Source organism: Colobus angolensis, unplaced genomic scaffold (genome assembly GCF_000951035.1).
Source record: "Colobus angolensis palliatus isolate OR3802 unplaced genomic scaffold, Cang.pa_1.0 Scaffold230, whole genome shotgun sequence".
Taxonomy (NCBI): domain Eukaryota; kingdom Metazoa; phylum Chordata; class Mammalia; order Primates; family Cercopithecidae; genus Colobus; species Colobus angolensis.
In genome coordinates this window covers 3,386,522-3,403,334 of record NW_012115489.1, presented here as the reverse complement: position 1 = coordinate 3,403,334, position 16,813 = coordinate 3,386,522, and positions in this window count along the sequence as shown.

Here is a 16,813-nt window from a genome sequence, read left to right as displayed (position 1 = left end):
CTGACTGTACCCAGATCCTGACTCAACAGCATCTACCACTGCCTGTAAAACCTGCAAAGTAGAGAGCATGTCCCAAAAGATAATCCAGCTTTCATCCCAACATCTAAAGAAATAATCATGCACTTCTATTAAGATTGAATTTTGGCAACAGACAGGTGATAGGTGTTGCTTTGTAATTTTAAAAAATAAAGATTTTTTTGTTAACTATACAATATTTTCAAAATGTTTTCATTTCCCATGAAATAGGCATTCTCATATATCAATTTTAAGAACAAAGTTGGTTGGGCTTTTCTGAAATGTTATTGCCTAGGTGGCAAAGAACATTTAAAACATTCATCACCCTTTGACTCAGAAATTCTACATCTAGAAATTAATCCTAAGAAAATAAGCAGAAATGCAAATAAAAGTTTATGTAAAAGCATATCGTCTTCCTTTTTTTTTTTTTTAAGAAAAGGGTCTTGCTCTGTAGGCCAAGCTGCAGTGCCATAGCCTGATGACAACTTGGCAGCCTCAACCTCCTAGGCTCAAGCGTAGCCCACTTCAGCCTCTCAAGTAGCTGGGACTACAGGTGCCCGCCACCACACCTGGCTAATTTTTGTATTTTTTTGTAGAGATGGAGTTTTGCTATGTTGACCCAGGATACTCCCAAACTCCTGGGCTCCAATAATCCTCCTGCCTCAGACTTCCAAAGTACAGCGATTACAGGAGTGAGCCACCATCCCCAGCCTAAAATGTTTTTATGTTTTATAGATGTTTTCTGTAGCATTATTATTAATACTCCAAACAGGAAGTAACATAAATGTCTAATAAAAGGGAATGGGTCAAATAAATATGGCTACCTTCATACAACAGAATATTGCATATTGGTTTGGTGAAATGGCTCAGCAGGCTGGCGTGATAATACAATGAAGTACTCTATTGCCATTAGGAATCACAATTATTAGGGTTATCTAGAAATATGGAAAGAACTACATGAAGTAATAATAACAAGACAAAGTAGAACTCAATAATACATATATTAAAATTCTATATGACATAAATCAGTTCTACATTAAATTCAGAAAAGATTAGGGCATATATCGATGTTCCAGAAATTTGTGTTTTTCTGATGATTTCATATGTGTTCAGATGTTTTGTTAAACTCTTGTTCAGGTGATGAAAGAAGAACAAGGAAGAAGAAATGAAAAGGGAGGGGAGGAGAAAAAGAAGAGAGAAAAAAGGAAGAAGGGGAAAGTAGAAATAGAAAGTAGAAAGGGGACCAGAAAGACAGAAAGATTTAGAAAGTTTATTGTAGCAACCACCATAACATCTCCATGCTGTCCATCCCAGGCAAAGTCCTGAGTAGGCTTTTCCTCTGTGAGCTACAAAAGAACAATGTGATTTTAGTTTGCCAAAATGTAAGAATTTTTGCTGTTCATTAAAAACATGGGAAGTATAGGAAAGATCTTCAATACCTCTACATCACATTCAGATACATTTGCCACTTAGGAGAATTGAGCTTTGGCCTCTAAGCAGTGGCCTCTAAACCACCTGGGAGGTTCAATAAATACCCAGTGAACTGGCTGGGTGTTTCTGGGCTATGTGGCACTTGGTCTGACTAATTCCAATTGGTAGCATAGACCAGGAAGGCTGAGTGACAAGACTGGGTCTGGGCTTAGTCAAACTTTGTGCAGCCCTCCTTGAGGGTGAAACAGAGGACCTAGAAGCTAGTATTAGAAATCTTCAAATAAACAAGAAACTTTTTTCAACTCAGTAGGCTGCCAACGAGATACCATCAAACACCCACCACAGTGGATAAAATTAAAAAGACTGACAATATTAAGCACTGGTGAGGATGTAAGCAACTGGGCCCCTCATACATTGCTGGTGAGAGTACAGAATGGTACAACCACTTTGGAAAACTGTTTGGCCCCTTTTAATGTAATTCCACTCCTAGGTTAATACTTGAAGAAAATGAATGCATATGTCCACAAAAAAAAGACTTGTTCAAGAATATTCATGGTGACATCAGTCATAATAGTTCAGATTTGTTCCATGTCTCTTTTCTCTAAGATGAGTGACTTCCCAGGACATGGTTGAGTCCAGGAGCACCAAAGGGCAGAAGAAATTTGCCTTGTCTATTGAAGTCTCACTCAGAACTGACACACAGTCACTTCCATCCTTCCTGTTGATCAAAGCAAGACACAGGCAAAGCACTTACTGAGCATTTACTGCAAGCGTGGCTCTTCTCATGCATTTTAATCTTCATAACAGTACAGTGAGAGGGGTACAATTATTATCCTCTTTTATAGATGATAAAACTGTAAATAATTTTTCCAGTCACAAGACTAGTAAATGGCAGGGATTTAAGTGCAGAGAATTACACTCCAAAGCCCCTTATACTGAACGTAGAGTTAGAAGATCCTAGATACAGAGTTTACTTATACAGCCATCACAAAAGTCTATGGAGTGAATTGGGACATAAATTTTTAAGTGGCTTGAACAAGTCACTTAACCTATTTGGCTTTCAATTTCTTCTTGTGTAAAATGAGAGTTATACTAGATTGACCTCTAAGCTCAATTCCACTTATAAATTTAATGCCAAGATTCTGTGAACTCAATAATGGAACATTTACCATTAACCTGATAACAAATGTAAATGGATAATTTGCTAATCACTACAAGCGAGCCCCAACTACCCTGCTTTCAATATAAGCAACCATATTCAGGGAAGTCACAATGAGATGATTAAGTCTATATAGAACAGATACTAATTTAAATCCCATTAAAAAAATGAATTTTGCTTTTTGGTTAATCCTAAAAGCACTAGAAAAAAAGTAATTCATTGTCAAATTAAACAAATTCCTTTGCTAATGCAAGACTTTTCTTCATTTTTTTAATGGCAAATTGCAGTTCCCATGGAAGCATGGTTATGCTGCTAGCACCTGAGTCTTATCCTCTACACTCTGCACCTTTCTCATGGGGAAAAAGTAGAGTGAGGTTGATGCACAGGAGAGCTGCAAATCCCATTCCCATAAGAACAAGAGCAACTGCTGAAATTGCCTCACATCTACTGTTACTTAAAATAACCTCTGAACATTTTCTAAGAATTTTTTTACCAGTGTACTTCTCTAGTCTTTCCAAATGGACTTACAGACTTAGAAAACACAGATGATTTCTATTTGTTTGCATCTTTATGATCACTTGGTACTGTACTGTTTTGTCAAACTGGATGGATGGATGGGTGGATGGGTGGATGGATGGACGCACAGATGCACAGATGCATGGATGGACGGATAGATGGACGAGTGGGCTACCACACACACTGTACCTCTCTTAGGAATGCTCTTTCCAATTCACTTAGACTGTTTCACCTAATTAACTCCTATTCATATGTTGGCTCTCAGTTCAAGCATTGCTTCCTCAGAGAAGCTTTCTCTGATCCCCAGTCAAGATCAGGTTCCTTCATTATGTCCTGACCTAGTGTGGTGTTCCTTTCTTCAGATCACTAAGCTACATGGGGTTATGTATTCATCAGTATGATTACGCACAAGTTTAATGTTCATCTCTTCTAGGCCATAAATTCCATGAGAATGGGATCACATATGGGCTTTAAAAATGAATGAACAAATAAATGAATAGGTGAATGAATGAACTGTGAGCTATGAGCCTGGAACTTGGATATAAAGATAATTCTACCATAATCATAAAGTTGTAGTATTTAAGAAAAGCAGGAAACTTCAAGGTCAAATGGCACTTACATAATAAAAGAATCTTAGAGTTTTGAGGGACCTTTGGTTCAATATCCTACACAATGTGGGAATATGCACACTGAATTATTTGACCTGTATAAACAAAGTGTATAATTTGTGTATGACTTGATTTTTGGAATAGGCATTTAATTCCTTGGGAAATGTCATTTGCTATGGTACCCTAAAACTCAGATGTTTAATTAAGTTCATATTAGTGTAAGTTTTATTCTAAAGCATTATTTTATTCATGATTTTTCAATTAATCAATTTATAGGTCTACCTAACTCAATACAATGCAATAGATGTGGGCGTGTGTGTGTATACACACACGGTATATAAACTAAATTATATGGAAATCATATATTCATCAATGAAATCATTTAAAGTGTACCAATTATGTCACTATTTAAACAAATGTTAAGATAAATTTTTTCATAAAATGAATAATAGTTTAAACTTCAGACTATTTGACCTCTAATCTGTGTTTTGCAAGTCTAGATTTTTAATCCGAACTTTCTGAAAACGAGACCCACTTATATCGGCACCTACAGTTCTGGATTTTACAATGACGAGATTCCCCAGAAAAATGACTGTGGCGCATGTTATCATCATGTGTAATAGTTGAGGATTAAACTGGTTCTCTCTAGTATGTTTCAGAAGCCACATGCAGATGACCTTCAGATTCTTCCCTTCTTCTGCTTCCTTCTGAGATGGGTACTGGTTGATTGTCAATTCCATCCTGATGCAGCCTCAACTCGCAGCCTGACCCTGCCAGCCGACTACCATGGTCTTTGCCTATTATGTGCCCATGTGGACACCTTGTATGGCACCTGGAGTATTCACAGAAAATTAGCTCATCAACTCTTCACCCAACCTGATGCCAGACATACAATTTGTAATGGGAGAAAAAATAATAATGTGATGACACTATTAGTTTCTCCTCCCTCTTCCTCACAAGCAGAACCCCGACTGTCCAGGCAGCATTGTACCCCAGTCCCAGAAGCTGATTCATGGTTAGTCTACAAGCCAGGCACATCAATCCTCCTTCCTTTCACCAGTGATTGGTCTAGGACAGGTACATGAACCAGTTTTGACCAATGAGATGTGAAGGGAAGGCTACTAGGGGGATGCTAGGAAAGACTTTCCTATCTGATTAAAGAGAGGCCTAGGCTGGGTGCGGTGGCTCACGCCTGTAATCCCAGCACTTTGGGAGGCTGAGGCAGGTGGATCACGAGGTCAGGAGATCAAGACCATCCTGGCTAACACGGTGAAACCCTGTCTCCACTAAAAATACAAAAAAATTAGCCAGGCATGGTGGCAGGCACCTGTAGTCCCAGCTACTCCGGAAGCTGAGGCAGAAGAATGGCGCGAACCCAGGATGCAGAGCTTGCAATGAGCTGAGATCATGCCACTGCACTCCAGCCTGGGCGACAGAGCGAGACTCGGTCTCAAAAAAAAAAAAAAGAGAGAGGCCTGGAAGAAGATCTCTTTTCACTCCATTCCCTGCTTCCTTCTTGTTTGGGACATTGTACTGTAAGCACATGACTCTTGAGAGTTATGACATCCATCTTGCACTATGAAAAGAGGCATCACCAACACAGAGACATCAGCAGAATGTAAAGAGCAAGTGTCAGGTCTTTAATGACATCATCAAGCCACTACACTAACCCTGGGAACTGGTACATCCAGGTAAGTGAACTACAAATGTCTTTATGGCTTAAGCCGTTGTTAATCGAGCTCTGGGCTACTTATACCAAACACATTCCTGACACAAATAATAATATAACCAATATCTTATGTCAGCATGGCACTTCACATTCTTCAAAATACTTTTAAATCCATTACTTTATGTAATCCTGCCAACAATCCTGGAAAGAGATAGTGCAACTATTATTATCCATTATTTTTACAAATACAGAAACAGATTTAGAAAGAATCAATTTCATGTAAAAAAAAAAAATCAAAAGAACCAGACCTAGCACTGATTCAAGACTCTTTGCTTTAGTCCAGGAGTTGGCAAACTGTGGTCCAAATGCGCAGCGGTGAACTAAGAACATGTTTTGCATTTTTTAAATAGCTAAAAATAAATTAAAAGAGCACTATTTCACAACACATAAAAATGTCAAATTCAAATTTTAGTGTCCATAAGTAAAGATGTACTGGAATACAGCTATGCTCATTTGTTAACATATTGTCTATGACTGCTTTAGTGCTGAAATTACAGCACTATTTGACCTCTAATTTGTGTTTTGCAAGTCTAGATTTTTAATCCGACCTTTCTGAAAATGAGACCCACCTATACAGGTGCTGCAAGTATAGCACTAAAGCAGTCAGTAGCTGTTCATACTACCATATGGCCCACAAAGCCTAAAATAGCTACTATTTGCCCCTTTGCAGAAAAAGTTTGCCAACCTCTGCCTTAGTCCTATCACACCCACTCATAAAAACTTATGCTCCAATAAAAAACTACACAGAGTGGTTAGAACACCGTATTTTACACCCTAGCTTGGTGATCTGAGGTTTAGTTGCTGTTTGTCATTTTTTTCCATTGTCTGACTATAACCTACTGACAGCTTCATAATCTCCAGACTACCCAGATAGGAGCAGGGAAATGGCTTGACTAACTGCTAATTAATCAGTCTGGCTTGAATTCTCCCTTCAGTAAACACTAGAACACATCTGTTTGAAACAATGTTTTGATGAAACAGTCCCTCAATCAAAAAGAAAAAAACTCACATCCCATGCATGCTCTGCTGCAGTTTTTCTTCTCTGAGATTTGCCATCATCTGAATGTAAATGAATCATGCTAAATCTGGTATCAAACCCACAAAAGACATCTAGGGAGATTATGAGCAACCATGTTACACAAACTAAGATTATGCAAACCATGTAGCAGATATAAAACAAGTCATTCCATATCTTAATCATTTTCTTGCTTTGATCTTTGTAACATAATATTTAATGAACACTACATTTCACTAGATGAGAAAATATATATGCGAATATTTAATAGAGTACCTAGTACATATTTTGCGCTTGTTAAAAATTAGTTGAACCTGAAATTCAATGAACCGTGAGGAAGAATATTTTTAAACCACTTAATTGTCGAAAAGAATAAAGTATGCATCTTTAGCACATAAATTCTAGGAGTCGGCAGTCTATGAAGATTTATCTCAAAATAAATTTTTTCTTGTTCTTGTGGCTTTGGTTTAAACCATTTCATAGAATCCCCAAAACACGCCTTAAAAGGTACAATGCCAGCTTTATTCCGGAGCAGGCCAACATGGTTTCACCGACTTATAAATCTTTGCATTGTTGTAAAACAGAAACAACATGCCAGTCTGCAAAGATTCTTTCACAAGTCTTAAATTTAAGTTATACTCACCCCACTATAGTCATCAAATAGAGGGCCTGAGTTCTCCATGATAGAGTTTTTTTCTAGGGGTTCAGAACTCCTGATCCCTGTCACCTGGAGAGCCCAATGTTTCAAGTTTATCTGCTCCCTCTGCTGCCCAGCTCTGTGGTAATTACCAGGCTCCCAGGGCTGGCCTAACAGCTCATGATAGAAGTACACAGGCAAAGAAACAAACAGCTGCGTGAATTCTAGCAGCATTCAAACCTTAAACAACCTGAGAAAAGTTGCTGAATCAAAAATAGAATCTAAAAAAGTCAAAAACTCATATAAGTTGAATTTCTAGAATGGTGGTTACCAGGGGCCAGGGTGGGAGGGGTAGCAGGGGGAGGGAGGAAAAAGGTGGGAAAGGGGAGACGTTGGTCAAAGCACTCAAAGTTTTAGTTGGACCTAAGGAATAGGTTCTGGTGATCTATTACACAGCATGGTGACTACCATTAATAATAATGATGTATTGTAGATTTCAAAATAGCTAAAAGAACTATTTTAAATGCTCTCATCACAAAGAAATGGTAAGTATCTGAGGTGATGGGCACGTTATTTAGCCTAATTTGATCAGTCTACAATGTATACATGTATCAAAACATCATGTTGTACCCCACAGATACATACAATTATCATTTGTCGATTAAAAGTAAAAAAAAAAAATTTTTTAAGGAACAAACTCGGGGAAACAACTCTCAAAACATTGTAGCAAAAAACATAAGAGCTACATCCAATTGGCCCAGCCTCCAAAAGAAAAGGAATTGTAAAATGTGCAAACTTACAAAGAAGTAATGGCTGAAAATGTTATTTCTTTCTTAGACAAAAGCTTTATTTTAATGATTACACATTCTCTGGGAGAATTGATAAGACACTGGTAATTGTGTTACCAGAGAAGTGAATAGCTTAAAGATGGCATGAGAGAAAGAATCACTTATCAATGAAAATACCTTTGCACCTTTTGAAAGGTATAATGTGCATATATAATCTGGTGAAGTAATTGCATTAAGTTTTTAAGATTACATATTACACACCCAACACATATCATGAGTAGACCAAAGTTACTAAAAGCACACAATGCAAGATGTGACTTCCAATGAGAGTCTTCATTCTTTCATTCATTTAACAAGTAGTTATGTGCTAGATACTAAAGAGATGAACATTTAAAATGTGGTTCCTACCCTTACAGAACATTTGGTCTAATGTAGCCATGGCTATGCATACAAGCAATTCATATAGTAAGTATGAACTGCAGTAGAACAGAGAAAGGATGCCCAATAAACATTGAGACATTTATTTCTTCAAACATACGTTACAGCCTCCTGGTAGTCACCTGGAGACACCAATCACTTAGTCCAGAAATGTGATTGTTTAGCATTGAGAGTTCCCCTTCTGGAATCAGTTTAAAAGCTATATGAGTGATCTACTGCCATAACGATGCTGCATAACAACCACAAAATCCCACGGGTATACAATAAGCCTTCCTTGTTTATTCCAGACTGGTTGGAGAAGTAGTGCTGTTGATCTTTACAGGCTCATTTACATGTCTGGGGATGAAGAGCGGAGGGGAAATCAGATGGCTCTCAGTTCATCTAAACTGACCTTGCCTGTGACAAACGGAGCAATACTGCTCTGTTCCACACGCCTCTCATCCTCCAGCAAGCTAGCCCAGGCATGTTCTCCTGGCAATGGCATAGCTTTGAAAGAGGAAGCAGAAACATGTTTACCTTGTGAGTCTTGGCTCAAAACTGGCACACTCTCACTACCATTGCATTCTACTGCCCAAGACAAGTCACGATGCCACTTCAGATTCAGACGATGGGGAAAGAGACACCATCACTTTAGCAAGAGGAACTGCAGAGTCACATAGCACAGAGCATAGATACAGAGAAGGGTGAAGAACTGAGGCCATGATTGCAATTTACCACTGAGCCATGAACAGTCTCTAAATTATCTTCTCTTGGTTTTAACCCTCCTCTTTCACTAGAATTGATTTCAGATGGTTTGATCTTTGCTCAAAATTCAACCCACCCTCAAAACCCAGAGAACTGCCATCCCTGAATATAGAGATGCTGTCTCATGACTTGTTTTTGTCCCTCAGCAAGTGCCAACACAGGGCCTTATGAAGGGAGATGCCTAAATGATATTTGTTGGATGGATGAACAATTGTGTTTGCAGGTTATAAAAGTGTTTCAAGTGATAGGTGCATATTAGGATATACAGATAGTCTTCTCAGATGACCACTTTGAAACAGATGCCACATTCTAATATGTTGGTGTCCCTGAGTTTGTATAAAAAATTGACTCATTAGATTTAGGTCACATTCCTACTATTCAAGATTGTAAAGCAGATACTTATTACATTTATCTTAACTTTAGCTTTTGTTTTTTACTCAGATTTCTAAAATGTACCTCCCAATCTTTCATCCATTATTTTTCAAATAGTGAAGTCATTCTACAAATAGGTATTCTCTACTCTCATGCTGGGTATATCATCTGCTGACTTACCATTGGCTAGAGAATGCCTCTAGAAAGGATAATAATGACCTACCTTACAGGCCTCTTCTGGGAAGTTACATGATAAACTGCTCGAAGAAAGGTCTGCAAATTCGCCTTGTGTAATATTAATTCTTCACATTTCTAGAGCTGCCTTTCTCTCAAAGAATTCCAAGTGCTTCACATATGGTCCACCAGATCCTCTTAGAATGTAAATTATGCCCCAGGAGTAAGTTAATTGCTTGCAGGGAGGCATTTAACTCTTTCAGGTCACTAGGGTTCCACTTACAGCATTGCAGGAGGGCAGTAATTTACCAAATAATACCCCAGTGACCGGAAAGTATTTGTGCAATATAAATTATTCCCAAGGAGTAACTTATGAACTCAGAAAATCTGGTTTATTATCTCATCTATTCACATCGATTCCCAGGGAGGGAGAGAAGGAGCAAGAAAAGAAAAATGGGTAGAAAAATAGGTGAGGCTACAAGTTTCCCAGGCTCCCACAGCTTTCACTGGCATGGCTTCCTCTCAACTCGAGGCTGTGGGACTTGGGGGTGTCAACCTGAAGTTTCTGCTAATCAGGGCCAGGACTAGAGTGAGGTGAGAGAGGTGCCTCGGTGGCTTCACCTGAGTCCTGGCCCTGCTGCTGCATCAGTGAGATATGTATTAGCTTGAAACACTCAAGGGACCATAAAATCCACACTCGCATTCACTGCTTGCTTCTATTAAATCCATAAATAATTGTTGAGGATTCATAAATTGATTGATTAGTGTTCCCATATGGAGGAAAAATAGAGAAGGCAATGGAGGAGGCGGTGTAAGAGTAAAGAGGAGTGGGTGTCATGTTGCTCTGTTGCCATTCTTGGAAATAGTCAAATAATTCATGTATTTTAGGTAAGAGCAGAAGAGACTAGACTGAAGTTTGTTTATTACGTAATTAATATATGGCATGGAGGTCTCTTGGAAAATTTTGGCTTAAAGATCGAAATACTGGCCAGAGGCAGCAGCTAATGTCTGTTATCCCAGCACTTTGGGAGACCAGGTGGAAAGATAGCTTGAGCCCAGGAGTTCTAGACCAGCCTAGGCAATACAGGGAGACTACATCTCTATTTCCTTTTTGCTCTTTTTTTCTTTTTTTCTTTTTTTTTTTTTTTTTTTTGAGATGGAGTCTCACTCTGTCACCCAGGCTGGAGTGCAGTGGCACGATCTCAGCTCACTGCAACCTCCACCTTCCTAGTTCAAGCAATTCCCCTGTCTCAGCCTCCCGAGTAGCTGGGATTACAGCTGCACGCCATCACGTGCGGCTAATTGTTTTGTATTTTCAGTAGAGACAGGGGTTCACCATGTTGGCCAGGCTGGTCTCAAACTCCTGACCTCAGGCAATTCACCCGCCTCGGCCTCCCAAGGTGCTGGGATTACAGGTATAAGCCACCATGTCCAGCCTATTTTCTTTACAAAAATAAATAAATAAATAAAGGTCCAAATACTGAGTCCTTGTCAGAGTCAACTGACCACTATGAATTCCCATTCTTTAGGAAGGTTCCAAAAGTGTACAACAGGAACTAGGCGGTCCACAAAAGAATTAGGATACTGATATCTCGACTCCCCACTCAAATCTCTCTCTTCCGCCCAACCCCCACCTATCTCTGTGCCTTTGTGATGGCTGTCTAAAAGCCAATTACAAAAATATAATGGCCTCTTAAGGGGACAAAAAATGTATTTAGTCTGCTCTCTGCCTCGGAGTTTTGCTGTTCCAAAAGGCAGCAATCAACTTCTTTTCAAAATTCTGCTACCCATTCAGCCTGACATTAACCTCTGCCCCCAACAGAGATCCCAGTTGATTTACCTGAATTTTGACTCACTTCTTGCCTCAATAAAATATACTAAATCACAATCTGAAAGGTGACAGAACACTCCCTGTGTGCCCCCTTCCATACACATACACACACACACACACACACACACAAAACCAGTGAAATAACTGTATAGCACACTTACTTGGATGGTAAGACTGTCCAAGAGTGGCATTGGGGAGCCACTTAACCACTCTCTGCCTCCATTTTCTCCCCTTGTAAGATGAGGAGCTTGGACTAGAAGTCTCAGGTCCCTTCCAATTCTGGAGCTGATAAGTCTCATCAAAGTGATAACTTTAACCTATACTGGAGTCGGCAAATCATAGCCCTTGGGTCATATCTTGTCCACTGCCTGCTTTTGTATGGTCCATGAGCTAAGAATGGTTTTTACACTTAAAAATCAAAAAAGTATTTCATGACATGGAAAAAATTATATTATCATTTATGTATCATCTGTGGGTGCTCTTGCAACACAAGGCTAGAGTTGAGAAGTTGCAACAGAGACAGTATGCCTGCAAAGCCTAAAATATTTAGTGTCTTTACAGAAAATATTTGCTAACCCCAGACCTAAGCCATCAGACCATTTGCATAGTAAGAAAGTCTGCTGCAACACTCTCACCTGACTGAAGTTTCATCTCTGGAAAAGAGGAATCTCACAAAGTAATTTCAAGATCCAAAAACAATATTAGTGGACAATTAGAAAATTTGATCCTTATGAAAGAAACTGCTGGAAATCACCGATAAATCTCCAACATCAGGATTGATTTCTTATGAGAAACGATTTACTCCAAAGAATTTGTCACTTCCCACTACTTGCAAAAAGGCCATTACAGTGAATTTTTCCCCTTTCCTTTTTTTTCTTTTCACTTTTTTTAAGTGGTCTGAAGGCAAATCTATCTTTCCTTCATGAGTAATAGGATCATTCGTGAAAATGGCTGTTAAAAGCAAGCAAGCATGGAACAAATCGCGGTCCAATAAAGCAGTGACTTTGAAAAGGAAATTGCCCTGCTTAAGTGATGGATTCTGTTTCAATCCTCACGACCCAAGTTATGAGGCAGTCCAGGGACCCGGGTCCTGGCCCTTATAGTCAAAGCAGCTGCAAAGCCCCACTGAGAACTGGCCAAGGACTCTGTGAATGGCCAAAAGCTAACCCACCCACCCCACCACTTCTACAGGCTGCAGGGCTACAGGGCTACAGAGGCTGAGCAAGAATGTGGCAGCACCTAGCATCCAGTCTCCTCCAGCGACCCTTTCAGCCAGCCTGGAGTGTCCCCTCACCCCTGCCTTCTCTCTGCTTACTCCAATCAAGGCCTACTTTGAGTTCCATAACCTTACAATACCCTGTATTATTTTTCATCATTTTATGATTATGTTTCCTCTTCCCAAGGACTGTAAGATCCTTGAGCACAAATTGCACCCATCATTTAGACAACTTTCAGTTAGAGACAAGAAATCCTGGCGAAGAGGATGATAGCAATGAAACCGGAGATTACAGGGCTTCGAACCTTTTTTCTCAAAGAAGACATGGGAGGCTTGAACAATGTTTGCTCTCTCTGATTCTCAGGAAGGGTTTCCTAGATAAAAAGCTGAGATCTGGGGACAATGTGAGAATCCTTAGCAGTAGGCTGCTGTTGTTGCTTTATCAGAAGATGTTCTGCCTATTGAGAGCAGAGTCGGTGCTGCAAATTCTTCCCTTCTGGATTTCACTGAGGAACAGCTTCAAATCAAACTGTTCCATTTCCTTCAGAACAGAGAAGATGGAGCCTCAAAGCTGTGGGGCTCCCTACTTTCAGCTTATGGGGGCGTGAGACTGTGACATCAGGCCATCCCCTTGTTCCCAAGACACCAAACGTTTGCTTCCCATCTTAACTCTATTCAAGGCAGTCACTTCAGAAGGAACGTTTGCTGAATTCGTCTGTATGCTGTAGCCATGTAAATAAATGTTCTTTCAAAATTAGAAATATTTGCTTTAATTCTAAATAAATTTAACATTTTCCTTTATATTACTGTTTTAAGATACTTTGTCTTTTGAAAGGAATTTGATGTTTTAGAAGAGTCTTAGTCCTAGAACCTATCAAAGCAGGGCTTCTTCATTTTGGTTTCAAAAAGAATCATAAGATGATTGTAACCATTGGGAAAAGATAAAGCCAATTCATTAACCTGGAAGTATCTAAAAAATCAACCGCTGAGCTCCACCCCTCAAGAGATTCTGATTTAATTGCCCTGAATGGGGCCTAAGGGTGGGACTTTTTTTTTTTTTTTTTTTTTTGAGACAGTCTCACTCCGTCATCCAGGCTGGAGTACAGTGGTGCAATCACTACTCACTGGAATCTCCACCTCCCAAGTTCAAGCAATTCTCATGCCTCAGCCTCCCAAGTAGCTGAGATTACAGGTGTCCACCACCACAACCAGCTCATTTTTCTATTTTTAGTAGAGACTGGGTTTCGCCATGTTGGCCAGGCTGATCTCAAACTCCTGACCCCAAGTGATCCACCCGCCTCAGCCTCCCAAAGTGCTGGGATTACACGTGTGAGCCACCACGCCTAGCCTACAGGTCTGGGTATTTTTTGAAATCTCCCCAGTGTTTCACTGGCCATGTGAAAATCAGATTCCAGGACATGAGTTTCATACATACTTCTGTTGGAGTATTTATCACTTTATACCATCAATACTCATGTGCATATCTCCCTCTCTGTAGTGATAGTTTCTGAAAGGCTGGGAGAGGACCGTCAAAACCTACCATTAACCCAGATCCTTCTGAAGGACCATCTGCTGTGGAGGGAAGGTGGGGAGGAACTCTAGGAAGTATCTCAAGCAAAGGTGGCCAGGCTCTTTGCCAACAACCTGGACACGTGATGCCAACAACCTGGACACGGATGATTGGCCCAGGATAGGCACCTGCCCCCAGGTCTGCGGTTATACAGGGTGTTTTGCAATCTGTAAGGAGCCTGATTCAAAGGCTCAGTCCAACTCTCACCCCTGGTGAATCCCCAGTGGGGCCAACTAGATCCTTTCACTAAAGGAGTTTAAATGTGAGATCAACTGAGAGCTGAGCAGTTGGTAGCAGGAGCAGAAGCCAAAGGACACCCAGGGAAAAACAGCGAGAGAGGAGCTGAATCACCTTGGCGGCTAAGCCTGTTAGTAGGGATCCGCAGATGACTGCTGCTGAGGGGGCAGCGAGATAACCCAGTCACAGAGCTGTATCCTGAATGACCTTCCAGTTCCTGAACTTCAATCCAGTTTTCGTGAGGCCTGGCTGGGTGGCCTTTCCGGAAGGCTTTTCGGAGACACGTGGCTGAATGGTGGAGATTCCGGTCAGCCTTCCTTCCACAGTAAACTCCCATTACTTAGGGTAAACTCAGTGGTATCTGTTCCTTGCAACCCCCCCCCACCCTGCCCCCCAAAAAAGTCCAATCAGCACAATGCCCAGGGTCTAGCACTTTGCCTGGCACACAGCAAGTGCTAAATATTTGCAGGTGCTTGGATGGCCTGATCATCCCCAGCAAAAAGCCTTCTGAAAATAAAGAAATCATTCAGAGTAAGAATACTGATGAGGATCGTCTTCAAATTCCGAAAACAATGCTAAAAGGCAATAAAAAATTAAGCTTATTCTGCCCTCCAGTTTCTGAATCTATCTACATTTCTACCATAAATCTATCAAAGAGGGAAATGTCATTTTCTGCAGAACTGCAAAGAGCATCCTAATTTCAGCTCAAGTATGTTTGGATGACTTGATTTTCACTTCGCTTAATCTTAAATCACAGCAACATTAGTAAGAACAATTTTCCTCCCACACTCGCTTCACTGACAAACCTGCAAAGTAGCTGATCTTTGACTTTTAAGAAGTTTAATAATACATGATCTTCCCCCCCACACTGCCACACGCATTTCCCCTGCCTATTGTCTGTATCAGCTACTTGAAGAATACATACTCCCCAACAACCGGATGAGTCATAAAATAAGAGGTACATGGAAGTAAACTGAGCCTGTTTGCACTTTCCCTGGCCCCAGCTAATAAAATAAAAGAGTTCCCACTGAATTCAGGTCCACTGGCTTCCGGAAAGCAGGTTTCTGCTTAGCAAAGACATGCCCTATTTAGTACATTATTTTAGAGGTAGAGGCAATTCCATACCCCATGTGAATGAAATGTATTTACGGTTATAACCATGCACAGGGTGTGTAAGGACTTGCCCTCCTCCTGTCCTCTACAAAGGAAGGCTCAGGCAGCTTCTGGTGGTGAGCTAACCAACAAAAGGAATGCCTAGAAGGTCTCACCTCTCCCATCCACAGAGCTCTGGAATGGGGGCCGGACCCCTGGTCGCTGGAAACTTAGCACCCAAGGGTGTGCTTGCTGAAGTTTCCCATCTGCATTTTTGAAAATCTGGATAAAGGCAGGTTTAGCTCAACCTCCCCTGACCCGTTCCCAATAAAGTGATCTTATGCCTCTGGAATTGGGATTTTGAATGTATGTGCCTACCCCATGTCTGGTGTTAGATTACGACAGCATGAAAATGGAGCCTAGGACTGAGGAACCGGCCAGCCTCAGAAGCCTTCTTCATTGCCTGCCATGTAATACATGATATGCAAAGCCTCTGACTTCAGCCAGCAGATATTTGGAGACCGTGTTGGCCTTAGCATGGGGACTAAACTAATGTGTGTTTAGGTCAGAAAGCGAATCAGAAAAGCCACTGGAGGGCACGTCACGGAGTGAGAGCTCTATAAATTCATCCCCACTCGCAGCGTCTCCTGGCAAACACTCGGCTTCCCTCACCCGGCCGCTCCACGCCTCTCCTTCTCGGTGCTAGAACTCCAGCTGCCCGGCAGCTCCTTTTCTCGCCGCTGCCTCCTGCTCTGCGGAGAAGCGAGAGGACGAGACAACCGAGCGGGAAGGCCGGCCTTCGACAGGCGCGAGGAAAGCCCGGCGCGGCTCTGCACCGGCAGAGCGCCTCCCTCCCAGTGCGGCGCGCGGGGGCGAAGCCCGGCGCGGGCGCCGCGGTCAAGTTCGGATTGCCCCCTTCGGCTAGCCCGCGCAGAGCGGCGCACATTCCTGCCGATTTTTGATCCACCCGGAGGAGAAGGCGCAAGCCCCGCGGCGTCTCCACGCTCTCAGCGCTATCCCCGCAGCCCAGGGAGGGGCGCCTCGCGTAGCCCACTCCCACCCCGGACCCCGGCCTCGGGAACTCCAGCGCCTCGCCGCTGCTAGCCTCTCCTCCCACACAGCCCGGCCCGGCCCAGCCGACGCCTCCCGACCCCTCCCTCCCGGGGGCCCTGCGCCTCCCCTCCCCCACCCCGGCTCCCGGCCCCCCAGCCCGGGCTCTAGAAGACCAGCCTGCGCTCCTG